This window comes from Bubalus bubalis, chromosome 3 (assembly GCF_019923935.1).
Source record: "Bubalus bubalis isolate 160015118507 breed Murrah chromosome 3, NDDB_SH_1, whole genome shotgun sequence".
NCBI classification, from domain to species: Eukaryota; Metazoa; Chordata; class Mammalia; order Artiodactyla; family Bovidae; genus Bubalus; species Bubalus bubalis.
The window spans coordinates 142822669-142837087 of record NC_059159.1 but is presented as its reverse complement, the minus strand read 5'-3'; the positions used below and the strand labels follow the sequence as shown (position 1 = coordinate 142837087).

The 14419-nt window shown below is 40.0% G+C and overlaps 1 protein-coding gene and 1 long non-coding RNA gene across 13 annotated transcripts in view; one reads left to right on the top strand and one right to left on the bottom strand.

The window, feature by feature from the left end:
- Nucleotides 1-13469, bottom strand: part of AOPEP (aminopeptidase O (putative)) — a 423192-nt gene extending 409723 nt beyond the window's left edge. For 9 of the 12 annotated variants that reach the window (XM_044940256.2, XM_044940257.2, XM_044940259.2 and 6 more), the window contains exon 1: nt 13337-13407. The gene's annotated coding sequence lies outside the window, so the exon portion shown is untranslated. Of the gene's footprint in view, nt 1-13336 lie in introns of all 12 variants that reach the window. The other 3 variants (XM_044940254.2, XM_044940255.2, XM_025281992.3) reach the window with 2 other exon arrangements.
- Nucleotides 1-14085, top strand: part of LOC123332916 — a 70189-nt gene extending 56104 nt beyond the window's left edge. The window contains exon 3 of the long non-coding RNA XR_006550084.2: nt 13346-14085. This is a non-coding gene — a long non-coding RNA (uncharacterized LOC123332916). The remainder of the gene's footprint in view (nt 1-13345) is intronic.
- Nucleotides 14086-14419: the final 334 nt, after the last annotated feature.

Here is a 14419-nt window from a genome sequence, read left to right as displayed (position 1 = left end):
CAAAAGCAAAACAAACAAACATGTTACATAATCATAAAAGTAGCTGACACTATGTATTGAGATTAAACCTCAGCAAAATGCTCAGCATTAGCAGGCAGGCAGTTACCTCTTCACTCACTTTTTTTCCTTCTATGACTATTTTAAACTCTGTCCCATCAAGCCCTCATCTTCCTCCAAATCAAACACTCAATATCAGCAACTTCAGTTGTTTCACTAAGAAAAACGAAAAACAAAGGAGGAAAGGAAAGATACAGCCATCTGAATGCAGAGTTCCAAAGACTAGCAAGGAGAGATACGAAGCCTTCCTCAGTGATCAGTGCAAAGAAATGGAGGAAAACAATAGAATGGGGAAGACAAGAGATCTTTGCAAGAAAATTAGAGATACCAAGGGAACATTTCATGCAAAGATGGGCACAATAAAGGACAGAAACAATATGGACCTAACAGAAGCAGAAGATATTAAGAAGAGGTGGCAAGAATACACAGGAGAACTATACAAAAAATATCTTAATGACCCAGATAATCAAAACGGTGTGATCACTCACCTACAGCCAGACATCCCAGAGTGTGAAGTCAAGGGGGCCTTAGGAAGCATTCCTACAAAGTTAGTGGAGGTGATGGAATTCCAGCTGAGCTATTACAAATCCTAAAAGATGCTGCTGCTAAAGTGCTGCACTCGATATGTCAGCAAATTTGGAAAACTCAGCAGTGGCCACAGGACTGCAAAAAGTCAGTTTTCATTCCAATCCCAAAGAACGAAGTGCCAAAGAATGGTCAAACTACCACACAACTGCACTCATTTCACATGGTAGCAAGGTAATGCTCAAAAGCTAGGCTTCAACAGTACCTGAACCAAGAACTTCCAGATGTACAAACTGGATTTAGAAAAGGCAGAGGAACCAGAGATCAAATTGCCAACATCCACTGAATCATAGAAAAAGCAAGGGAATTTCAGGGAAAAACATCTACTTCTTCTTCGTTGATTATGCTAAAGCCTTTGTATGGATCACCAACCTATGGAATATTCTTAAAGAGATACGCATACCAGATCACCTTACCTGCTTCCTAAAGAACCTGTACGCTGGTCAAGAAGCACCAGTTAGAACTGGACATAGCCATCAGCAGATGAATGGATAAGAAAGCTGTGGTACATATACACAATGGAGTATTACTCAGCCATTAAAAAGAATACATTTAAATCAGTTCTAATGAGGTGGATGAAACTGGAGCCTATTATACAGAGGGAAGTAAGCCAGAAAGAAAAACACCAATACAGTATACTAACGCATATATATGGAATTTAGAAAGACGGTAACAATAACCCTGTATGTGAGACAGCAAAAGAGACACAGATGTATAGAACAGTCTTTTGGATTCTGTGGGAGAGGGAGAGGGAGAGGGTGGGATGATTTGGGAGAATGGCATTGAAACATGTATAATATCATATAAGAAACGAATCACCAGTCCAGGTTCGATGCAGGATACAGGATGCTCGGGGCTGGTGCACTGGGATGACCCAGAGGGATGGGATGGGGGAGGTGGAAGTGGGGTTCAGGATGGGGAACATGTGTACACCCATGGCAGATTCATGTTGATATATGGCAAAACCAATACAATATTTTAAAGTAATTAGCCTCCAATTAAAATAAATAAATTTAAATTAAAAAAAAAAAAAAAGAACTGGACATAGAACAATGGACTGGTTCCAAATTGGGAAAGGAGTATGTCAAGGCTGTATACTGTCACCCTGCTTATTTAACTTCTATACAGAGTACATCATGTGAAATGCCGGGCTAGATGCTCAAGCTGGAATCAAGATTGCCAGGAGAAATATTAATAACCTCAGATATGCAGATGATACCACCCTTACAGCAGAAAGTGAAGAGGAACTAAAGAGCCTCTCACTGAAAGTGAAAGAGGAGAATGAAAAAGCTGGCTTAAAACTCAGCATTCAAAAAACTAAGATCATGGCATCTGGTCCCATCACTTCATGGCAAATAGATGGGGAAAAAATGGAAATAGTGACAGGCTTTATTTTCTTGGGCTCCAAAATCACTGCAGATGGTGACTACAGCCACAAAATCAAAAGATGCTTGCTCCTTGGAAGAAAAGCTATGACAAACCTACACAGAGTACTAAAAAATGGAGACGTCACTTTGTCAACAAAGTTCCATATAGTCAAAGCTATTGTTTTTCCAGTAGGCATGTATGGATGTGAGAGTTGGACACTAAAGAAGGCTGAGTGCTGAAGAACTGAGGCTTTCGAACTGTGGTGCTAGAGAAGACTCTTGAGAAACCCTCAAGACTCTTGAGACTCTCAAACAAACCACTCAATCCTAAAGGAAATCAACCCTGACTATTCATTGGAAGGACTGATGCTGAGCTCCGATACTTTGGCCACCTGATGTGAAGAGCTGACTCACTGGAAAAGACCCTGATGCTGGGAAAGATTGAGGGCAGGAAGAGAAGGGGGTGACAGAGGATGGGATGGCTGAATGGCATCACTGACTCAACAGACACTAGTTTGAGGAAACTCTGGGAGACAGTGAAGGACGGGGAAACCTGGCATGCTGCAGTCCATTGGGTCACAAACATTTGGACATGACTGAGCAACTGAACAACAATAGACAAGAACTTCCACATATTTCTTCCCCATCCTATGGGGGAATTATTTACATCTATCTCCATCCTTCTCCTCATTCTCTTAGGAAAATGGAAAAAGTGTACATCCTGTTACAGCAAACACTGGATACCATGTTAGTATATACTGGATATCATGCTGGTCTCCTCCTTGACTCTACTACAATTACCTAACTCCCTAAATCATCTACCTCAACTCCATCCTCTTTCCCAGCCCTTTCGCTTGAGAAATAAGTGATTATTTCTATCCTTTCTTAGGGGGGAAAAAGTACAAATAAACAAACACTTTTCCTTCCTTATCTCTCTCTTCTCACAGCCAAATTCCTTAAAAGAACTGGCTTCAGTCCTTTCCCTATTATTCTATCTCCCTTTCAGTCCACTACTCCCTGCTCACATTCCTACTATGCCACCAAACTCCACAGTGGAGACAAATGACTTCCTGTATCAATTTCAGTGGGTTCTTTCAGTCCTTAATTTTGGAGCATTAACACAAATTACCACACCCTCCCTAAAATGCTCTCCTGTTTTGGTGTTTGCAATACCCTTCTCTCCTCCGTGGTCTTTCCTTTTCCCACCTCCTAGATGTTGGTGTGTCCTGTAGTTCTAGCTTCCATCTTTCTCATTTGTGCAATGCATGCTCTAGTAACTTCAAATCATATATCATACCCTGCTTTCTTCTCAGTTTTCTTAGTGAATAACATCACCATCTACTTGGTTACCCACACTAGAATCCTAGAGATCACCCTAGATTTCTTATTCTCACCTACACATAAACACTTGCAAAGTCCTATCAATTTAATCTAAGTATCTCTTGGATCCATCATGTTAGTTCATTCTCTGCAGCTGGTCCAATTCAGGTCATTATCTCTCACCCAGACATATTATTAAAAGAAAAATCATAATTAAGGGTATACGAGCAAAACAGTGGGGAGTGCCTTGGCTTAGCTGGTAAAGAATCCATCTGCAATGTGGGAGACCTGAGTTCGATGTTTGGGTTGGGAAGATCCCCTGGAGAAGGGAACAGCTACCTACTCTAGTATTCTGGCCTGCAGAATTCCATGGACTGTATAGTCAGTGGGGTCGCAAACAGTCGCACACGACTGAGCAACTTTCACTTTCTTTCACTTTTCTTTCTTTTACAAGTAAGAATATTACATAAATACAATGGGGTATGATTCAAAAGAACACAGAACACTGATACATTAGGGAAAAAAAAACAGTTTAAAAATTGGATTCTAATACTGTATGCATGTGTGTGTGCTAAGTAGCTTTAGTCATGTCTGATTCTTTGCATCCCTATGGACTGTAGCCACCAGGTTCCTCTGTTCACGCAAATTCTCTAGGCAAGAATACTAGAGTGGGTTGCCATGCCCTCCTCCGGGGATCTTCCCAACCCAAGGATCGAAACTGAGTCTCCTGCATTGCAGGTAGCTTCTTTATCACTGAGCCACTGGGAAAGCTCTATTACTGTATAAATACAGGCAAATCATTCAATCATCTCAGGCTTCAGATTCCCAACTGCTGAATAAAGAGGTAAAAAAGATATATCTAAGGACCTCTGTGCCCTGAGCATTCATTCTACAATTCTATTTCTACCAGACAGTACTCAGACAGTTCTACCTCCAAATATGCACCATACTTGCTACATATGCAAGATATTATTGGTGCCAAAAGAAACAGGCTGATTTGTCCTCTTTGATGTCAAAATATATCGAGCATATCCTGATTAAATTGAAGGTTAAAAAAAACCCAAAACCTTCAATTCCAAGTGTCAAAGAAATAAAATGTAAGCAAAAGCCAAGAAAAAAAGGATAATGGAACTGATTATATACAGAAAAATGCTATCTCAAAATAATTTCTTCAGGAATCAAGCAACATAGAGTAATGAGTTAGCAATAAAATGAATGCACTATAAACCATTGTGACAGTCAATAACAACATTATGAATAAAAAGCTCTCTTTACCCATAGTACAGCAGTGTGGGAATTGTACAATATCTAAAGTCAAACACCAACACAATATATATGCAATATGAGATCATAAAAAGTTTTAGGATCTGCTTTTCAAAGACAAGGCTCTTAGAAAAAGATAATATGAACTAGGCTGTGAAAATGCAGTCTAAATTTCATTAAAATGCTATCACTCCCTTCAAATGAGAAGCACATGTTATCCTTTTGACAGTTGACAGTTTGGGTTCAGTTGCTCTTCCATTTCCTACTAAGCTCAAAAGTAATGTTCCATTTTAAAGATTATATAAAAGATGAGGATAGAGAAAGACTGTGGTAGGCAAAACAATTTACACTGCAAAGTTGATGATGACTTAATGGTTGGTCAGCTCAAAATTTAGGATAGATCAACTCTAGAGCAAACTTCACCATCTAACAGCCTTGCAATTTTAACAATCTGTTTAATGTCTCTGTGCCTCAGTTTCTTCTTTGGCAAAACAGAACAATGATAGTACCTACTTTATAGGTAAAGTGCTTGAAACAATGCCTGGCACACTATAAACACTATAGAAATACTAAGCAAGTCATCATTATTATTTTCCTTACTATTTTTGACTAAATATTAGGTGAGAAGAAAAACAACACTATAATGTATACTCTTATAGAAGGCTTTTGAGAGTTCCTTGGACTGCAAGGAGATCAACCCAGTCAATCCTAAAGGAAATCAACCCTGAATATTCATTGGAAAGACTGATGCTGAAGCTGAAACTGATACTTTGGCCACCTGATGCAAAGAACCAACTCACTGGAAAAGACCCTAATGCTGGGAAAGACTGAAGGCAGGAGGAGAAAGGGGAGACAGAGGGTGAGATGATTGGATGGCATCACCAACTCACAAGTTTGAGCAAACTGTGGGAGAAAGAGAAGGATAGGGAAGACTGGAGTGCTGTAGTTCATGGGGTCACAAAAAGTAGGACACGACTTGGTGACTGAACCAACTGAACAACAACAACATAATGTATACTCAAGCTCCAGTTTAACACCGTCACAAAGTATTTTGTTCAAAGTTCAATACCAGTGTTATTTCAGTTGATATCTCCAATCTTGATCTTCGAGGAACTCACAATCAAATCAAATCATCGAGTGTTAAGTTCATACCACAGGAAGTGAGAGGTATAAAGAGGCATAATTCACACACACACACACACACACACACATAATCAACTGAGCAGAATAGAGAACCTAAAAAAAACCCATGCATGTATGGTTAATTAATTTATGACAAAGGCATCTACGGCCATACCACCTTGAATGCACCAGATCGCATCTGATCTCAGAAGCTAAGTAGGGTCAGGCCTGGTTAGTACTTGGATGGGAGACAGAGGAGCCAAGAATATACAATGAGGCAAAGAAAATTCTTCAACAAATGGTGCTGGGAAAATTGGACAACCACATACAAAAGAATGAAACTGGACTGCTATTTTACATCACATACAAAATCAACTCAAGACAGATTAGAGATTTGAATGTAAGATCTGAAGTCATAAAACTCCTAAAGAATATATAGGTGATAAGCTCCTTGACGGGGGCTTCCCTGGTGGCTCAGAAGGTAAAGAATCTGCATGCAGTGCAGGAGACACAGGTTCAATTCCTGGGTCAGGAAGATCCCCTGAAGAAGGGCATGGCAACCCACTCCAGTATTCTTGCTTGGAGAATCACATGGACAGAGGAGCCTGGCGGGCTACAGTCTATGGGGTCACAAAGAGTCAGACACAACTGAGCAACTGACATGAATGAATGAATGAATGAACGAACGAAGCTCCTTGGCATCAGTCTTTGTCATGAGTTTTTGCATCTGACACCACAAGCAAAAGCAACAGAAGCAAAAACAAACAATTCAGAGCACATGAAACTAAGAAGTTTCTGCAAAGTGAGGAAACCATCAACAAAATGAAAAGGCAACCTTCTGAATGGGAGAAGATAATTGCAAATCATATATCTGATAAAGGGCTGACATCCAAAATACATAAAGGATTCATACAACTCAGTAACAACAAAATCCAATTGAAAAATGGATAGAGCATCTGAATAGCCATTTGTCTAAAGAAGATGTACAGATGGCTAACAGGTACTTGATATCACTAATTATCAGGTGCTTGATATCACTAATTATCAGGGAAATGCCAATCAAAACCACATTGAGATATCATCTCAAACCTATCAGAATGCCTATTTTCAAAAAGGATGAAAATAGCAAGTGTGGGCAAGGATGTACAGAAAAGAGAACCCCTGTGCACTATTAGTGAGAACTGGTCCAGCCACTATGGGAAACAGAATAGAGATTACTCAAAAAACTAAAAATAATAAAACTACCATAATATCCAGCTATTCCACTTCTGGGTATTTATCCAAACAAACAAAAACACTAACTCAAAAAGATACATGCTAAGTTGCTTCAGTCATGTCCAACTCTTTGTGACTCTATGGACTGTAGCCCGTCAGGCTCCTCTGTCCATGGGATTCTCCAGGCAAGAATATTGGAGTGAGTTGCCAAGCCCTCCTGCAGAGGATCTTCCCGACCCAGGGACTGAACCCAAGACTCTTATGTCTCCTATACTGGGAGGTGGGTTCTTTACCACTAATGCCTCCTGGGAATATGTACCCTCATGTTCATTGCCGCATTATTTACAATAACCAAGATAAGGAAACAACCTAAGTTTCCATCAGTGGGTAAACAGATAAAGAAACTGTGGTATATACACACAATGGAATATTATTCAGTCATAAGAAAGAACAAAATCCTGCCCTTTGTGACAGTGTGGATGACCCATGAGGGCATTATGCTAGGTGAATTAAGTCAGACAGGAAAAAATACTGTCTGATCTCTTACATGTGGAATCAATCAGTAACCAAGGTGGGAGATGAGAGAAACTGGTGAGCTATTTTTTTTTTCAGTTTAAATAAGTTAAAAATAAAATAAATTAAAAGATTGAAAAATTTTTAAACTTTTAAAGAAGCAAAATTCAATATGCATCAAAAGTACAGCATGCGCGGTAGAATAGGGAAAAGGAGCCCAAAATGGCGGTGGCTAAGACAAGGAAGGTCCGAGGACCAGAGTGAAGACTTCAGGCAGAACAAACAGAACAAACAGCACTCCTGGCTAAGCCCAATTTGCATAGGGCAGGCCCAGGTGGAGGAAAAAACATATAAAAGGAGGAGTCAAAGCGCTTTCTCTTGGACTCTCCCACGTGCGTGCACTCTTTTCTTTCTCTCTCTCTCTCTCTCACTCTCCTGCTATCTTCTAAATAAAATAGAGCTGTAACACTGAAAAAAAAAAAAAAAAGTACAGCATGTGGTAGGTAATACAATGGAACATTATTCAGCTATAAAAGGAATGCAATTCTGATATATGCTATAACTTGGATAAACCTTACAAACATGCCAAATGAACCAATCCAGACACAAAAGGAAAAATGGTGTATGGTTCCACCTGTGCAAGGAACCTAGAATAGGCAAATTCATAGACAGAAAGTAGAATAACAGGAGCTGGGCAGGATGGTGTAGGAAGTGAGGGGGATGAGGAGCTATTGTTTAACTGGTACAGAATTTCTATTTGGGAAGATAAACATTTCTGAAAATAGATAGTGACGATAATTAAACAACACTCCGTATGTGCTTAATGCCAATGAACTGTATACTAAAAAATTTCATGTTATGTACATTTAACCATCTTTAAGAAAACTTTAAAAAATATAGCCTATATTTTCAACAAGAAGTTTTCAGATGATTAGCAGCCTTAATAGTATTAAAATAAAGGATAGATAATTTATGTTCAAGTTCCTAACTATGGACATCAAAGGAGGCAATATCAGCTCTTAGCTGGTCTTGGTTTAAAGCACACATCTGAAAATGGGTACATACCTTGCAAATTTTTTAAGGAACATTATTTCACCTTGTTGATGCAGTCAGTTTTTTTTATAGCTCCTTGAAAGGTGCAAGAAGGAAAGAGATACCTTATACTGAGGAGATACCTTATATGAGACCAATACATAATGGTGGTTTTATAAGGATATACTTATTCAAAAAGAAGCATGATAACATGAGTGCAATAGTATACCTGTGCTGCTGCTGCTAAGTCGCTTCAGTCGTGTCCGACTCCGTGCGACCCCGTAGACGGCAGCCCACCAGGCTCCCCCGTCCCTGGGATTCTCCAGGCAAGAACACTGGAGTGGGTTGCCATTTCCTTCTCCAATGCATGAAAGTGAAAAGTGAAAGGGAAGTCGCTCAGTCGTGTCCGACTCTTAGTGACCCCATGGACTGTGGCCCACCAGGGTCCTCCATCCGTGGGATTTTCCAGGCAAAAGTACTGGAGTGGGGTGCCATTGCCTTCTCTGAGTATACCTGTGCAGAGCACCATAAATGGAAGTGTAAATCAGATGATATTCAATTCAAGAGTAGAAACTGTTTAAATTAAACCATAATTTGAAACACTAAAAGCGAAAACGAAGTCGCTCAGTTGTGTCGGACTCTTTGTGAGCCCATGCACTACAGACTATGAGGTTCCTCCATCCATGAAATATTTCCCAAATACTTTAATTTCAAACAGAAATTAAAGCTCCATTATTTTAAAGGATACATGCACCCCAATCTTCATTGCAGCACTGTTTACAACAGCCAAGACATGAAAGCAGACTAAATGTCCATTGACAGAACAAATAAAGACGGTGTGGAACATATACACAATGGAATATTACTCAGCCATCAAAAAGAATGAAATAACGCTGTTTGCAGCAACACTGATGGACCTAGGGAATGTCAGACTGAGTGAAGTAAGTCATACAGAGAAGGAGAAATATGGTACGGCATCCCTTATATATCGAATTTAAATAGAAATGATACAAATGAACTTACAAAACAGAAAAAGACTCACAGACTTAGAAAATGAACTTATGGTTGTCATGGGGAAGAGATAGTTAGGGAGTTTGGGTAAGTCATATACACACTACTATGTTCAAAATGGATAATCAACAAGGACATATTATATAGCACTGGAATGTTATGTACCAGCCTGGATGGGAAGGAGGTTTGGGGGAGAATGGATACGTGTATATGTATGGTTGAGTCCCTTCACTGTTCACCTGAAACTACCACAACATTGTTAACTGGCTATGCTGCTGCTGCTGCTAAGTCGCTGCAGTCGTGTCCAATTCTGTGAGACCCCATAGACGGCAGCCCACCAGGCTCCCCCGTCCCTGGGATTCTCCAGGCAAGAACACTGGAGTGGGTTGCCATTTCCTTCTCCAATGCATGAAAGGGAAAAGAGAAAGTGAAGTCACTCAGTCGTGTCCGACTCTTCCCGACCGCATGGACTGCAGCCCACCAGGCTCCTCCGTCCATGGGATTCTCCAGGCAAGAGTACTGGAGTGGGTGACCAGTGCCTTCTCTGTAACTGGCTATACACCAATACAAAAGAAAAAGTTTAAAGTTTGGAAAAATAAAAAATAAATACTATTCAAAGAATAGTATTTCTCATTGGAAAAGAGCCTGATGCTGGGAAAGATGGAGGGCAAAAGGAGAAGGTGGAGACAGGATGAAATGGTTGGATGGCATCATCGACTCAATGGACATGAGTTTGAGTAAACTCAGGCAGGCAGTGAAGGACTGCGTGCTGTGGTCCACGGGGTTGTAAAGAGTTGGACACGACTGAGCAACTGAACAAAAACAAAAGAATAACAAGTTTCATAGAGAAATGCAAATCAAAGCTATAATAAGGTATCACCTCACACCAGTCAAAACGACCATCTTTAAAATATCTACAAATAATAAATGCTGGAAAGAGTATAGAGAAAAAGGAACCCTCCTACATTGTTGTGGGAATATAAATTGGTGCAGCCACTATGGAGAACCGTATGGAGGTTCCTTAAAAACTTAAAAAATAGTATTACCATATGATCCTGCAATCCCACTCCTGGGCAAAAACTCTAATTTAAAAAGATACACACAGAACCCCGATGTTCACAGCGGCATCACTTACAATATCCAAGATACAAAAGCAACCTAATGGTTCATCAACAGATGAATAGATAAAGAAAATATGGTATGTATGTACATGCATATATATACATATATTCACACAACAGAATATTACTCAGTCATACAAAAGAATGAAATCATGCCATTTGCAGCACTATGGATGGTCCTAGGGATTACCATACTAAATGAAATAGGTCAGACAGAGAAAGACAAATGCCATATAAAATCATTTGTGGAAACTAAAAATACAATACAAATAAACTTATTCACACAACAGAAACAGACTCACAGACACAGAAAACAAATTTATGGTTACCAAAGAGGAAAGTGAGGGGATGAATAAGTTAGCAGTTTGAGATTAACAAATACACACTACTACATATAAAATAAATAAACAAGGACAGGGAACTATATTCAATGTTTTGTAATAATCTATAATGGAAAATAATCTGAAAAAGAATATATATATATATATATGTATAACTAAATCCCTTCGCTGCACACTCGAAACTAACACACTGTAAATCTACCATACCTAAACTAAAAAAAAAAAGTGTTTCAGAGAACTATAATACAATATTCAAAGAATCAAAGGCCAAAATCAGACTAATAATAATATTAGCAAACATTTATATGGCTCTTACAGTATGCCTGGTGTCCTATAATCTCTTTATATGTACTACTAACTCATATTACCCTAACAACAATCTCAGACAAGTATTCTTATTATTCGTATTTTACAAATGAAGAGATCAACTACCTTGCCTGGGCTCACTGTCCTACTAGTAAGTGACATAGCAAGGACTGGAATCCTGGAAGTATGGTTTCTGGGGCCTTATTTTTAATTGTTATGGTTTACAATTTCTTGCTGATCCTAAGGAATGGACTACAAAAAGTATAGGAAAACTCAAAATGCAAAGCAGTTTGAGGGGTCAAATATAACAAAAATCACCAAATCACAACATAACAATAAATGAAATTCATAATGACTGCTCTGAGACATAAGGCAAAGTTAAAATATGTTCAGCATACTTACTGTTTAAGAAGGCAAAGAATTATTTAGTGCATTTAAAAATTTTCCATCCAAAACAGTCAATACAATTTTCATTTCTAAAGGGGTAAAAATTTCAACTATCCAAAATTACTTATTCTGCAAGAGTTCCAAACAGAAAGGTCCTCAGCAATCTTATTTGCCAATTACCTCACTCTTAAAGAAAAGTGTGTGTGTGTGTGTGTGTGTGTGTGTGTGTGTGTAAGGGGATCATAAGTAAACTTTTCAGGGGTTTTGATTCTAGGTATATGAGAACTTAATACTAAAGATATTAGAAAATGTCAAATCATTTGGATAGATGAGTGAATAAACTCACAGAACTATCCATTATTATTGTAAAAAGCCTAGAATTTTATCATAGTACAATTATAATTTTTTAAGAAGTACAGGCTTTCAAGTCATACATAGACCTGAACTTCAAGCTTGTCTTCTCCAGTATAGTTACTGTTAATTTTTAGCAAGTTATTTTCACATAACTGGGCCAAAGTTTCCATTTCTATAAGTTGAGGATACGGATTCCTAACTCAAAAGGTTCTTGTGTGAACTCAGGAAAATACACATGCAAAGTGCTGAACACAGTCGCTGTGATATAGCAGATGGTCAACAATGAGCGACTACTATTATTCTCTAACCTTTTTCTACCTGTTCCCCAAATATAAGAAACTAATTTTACCAATTATCAAGTCATCATAGGCATCCCAGAAAGACAGTAAGTACCATATGCCCTATTCAAAAAATTTAGACATACTAAAAGTACAAGAAAATACAAAAACAAACCATCGATAAGACAAAAAAAAAGTCGGACTCCTGTTTGTCCTCCCACGTCAACTCTGGTTGGTTTTGTAATAACCTGTATTCCCGTATAAAAAACACGAAATTCTATTATTTGGGGGCAGTCTAAACATTTCCAGTTAGGTACTGTTGCTTATTTATTTTGACAGCTACCTTTGTGAGGGTAATTGTCATCTTTGCTTGAAAACCAAAAAAAAAAAAAAAAACCCAGGGACAGGAGCATTTTAATGAAATGCTGTTTCATCTATCTCGACAGCTGATTGGATGCCATGTAGATCATTTATTGCTGCAATAAATTTTCACATTACTGCGCCAGCCCTTTACCCAACAAATATTATACATGCTTTAATGAACAAAACTCCTTACTGACAGTGAACGAACACTCTAAAGGGACACCAAAACTCAAAACTTGGTACTCTCAGTAAGGATCCGAGGGGAGATGGCTGGGTGTCGCTGCAAGAGGAAATGAAGAGAATCGAAAGCCGTTCTGTCTCCGTAAACAAGATTGGAGATAAGACCTATATAGGGGGTAGGAGCGGAGAGAAGCGGGTGAGGTGGGCCTGGAGACAACTGAGGAAGGCGGTGGCAGCTGCAGTCGGAGGAAGCGTCTGTGCCACCGGAGAAAGGATCGTCGGAACCCATCGCCACGCCGAGAGCTGAGGCGGAGAGAAGTGGCACGCTCAGGCCAGTCCCCAAAACGGGTTCAGCCTCCGGATTCTGGGAGGACAGACGGAATGGGCACCCCACTGATTAAGAAAGATGAGGGCAGAGGCGGGCTCCCAGCCGCCTTCAAAACGGGACGCTGCTGGCCCCGCCGCCATCCCGGTGCCGTTGGAGATGAAGGCAGGGACCCAACAGGGAGCGAACAGGTTACCTGTCTCAGCCGCCTGCCCGCGGGTCTCCACTTCCTCAGACTGGGTGCTACCACGGGCTACCCGGGCACGCGCCGAGTGATGTCATCTTCGCGCGCCCAAGCGGAGGTCCATCTAGCCCCGTCCCCCTTGATTAGAGGGGTGGGGCAGTAGAGTCTGCGCAGGCGCGATGCTACCTCGGGCATGGAAAGGCGAGAAAAAGGCTTGGTTTGGGTTGTGTGCGGTTGCCCTCACCTAACTACTCTTCCAAAATCTTATATGCACTTCAGAAAAAAAAAAGTTATTGAAATACAGGCATGGACTTTTTATTCCTTATTTTGCTCTTCCTCTTCTGTATATAACCCTTGTTTGTATACTCACTCATTCAACGGCAATTAATTAAAAGTCCACTTATGTTCCAGGCAAGCACTGTTACAGAATCGGGGATACGGCAATGACAAAACAGACAGAATGCCTAGCCTCATGGAGATTACTTTCTAATTAAGAAAGTGAACAATGAATAACTCCGCAAAGATATTTTAGGCATACCTCATTTTATTGCACCTCACTTTAGGTCACTGGGCAACTCTACCATTGTCAGATAATGGTTAGCATTTTTTAGCATTAAATTATTTTGATTAAGATATGTATTTTTGACATAATACTATTGCACATTTAATAGACTATAGGTGGCTCAGAGGTTAAAGCGTCTGGCTGCAATGTGGGAGACCTGGGTTCGATCCCTGGGTAGAGAAGATCCCCTGGAGAAGGAAATGGCAACCCACTCCAGTATTCTTGCCTGGAGAATCCCATGGATGGAGGAGCCTGGTGGGCTACAGTCCACAGGGTCGCAAAGAGTCAGACACGTCTGAGCGATTTAACTAAGAATTGATGCCTTTGAACTGTAGTGTTGCAGAAGACTCTTGAGAGTCCCTTGGACTACAAGGAGATCCAACCAGTCCATTCTAAAGGAGATCAATCCTGGGTGTTCTTTGGAAGGAATGATGCTAAAGCTGAAACTCCAGTACTTTGGCCACCTCATGTGAAGAGTTGACTCATTGGGAAAGACTCTGATGCTGGGAGGGATTGGGGGCAGGAGGAGAAGG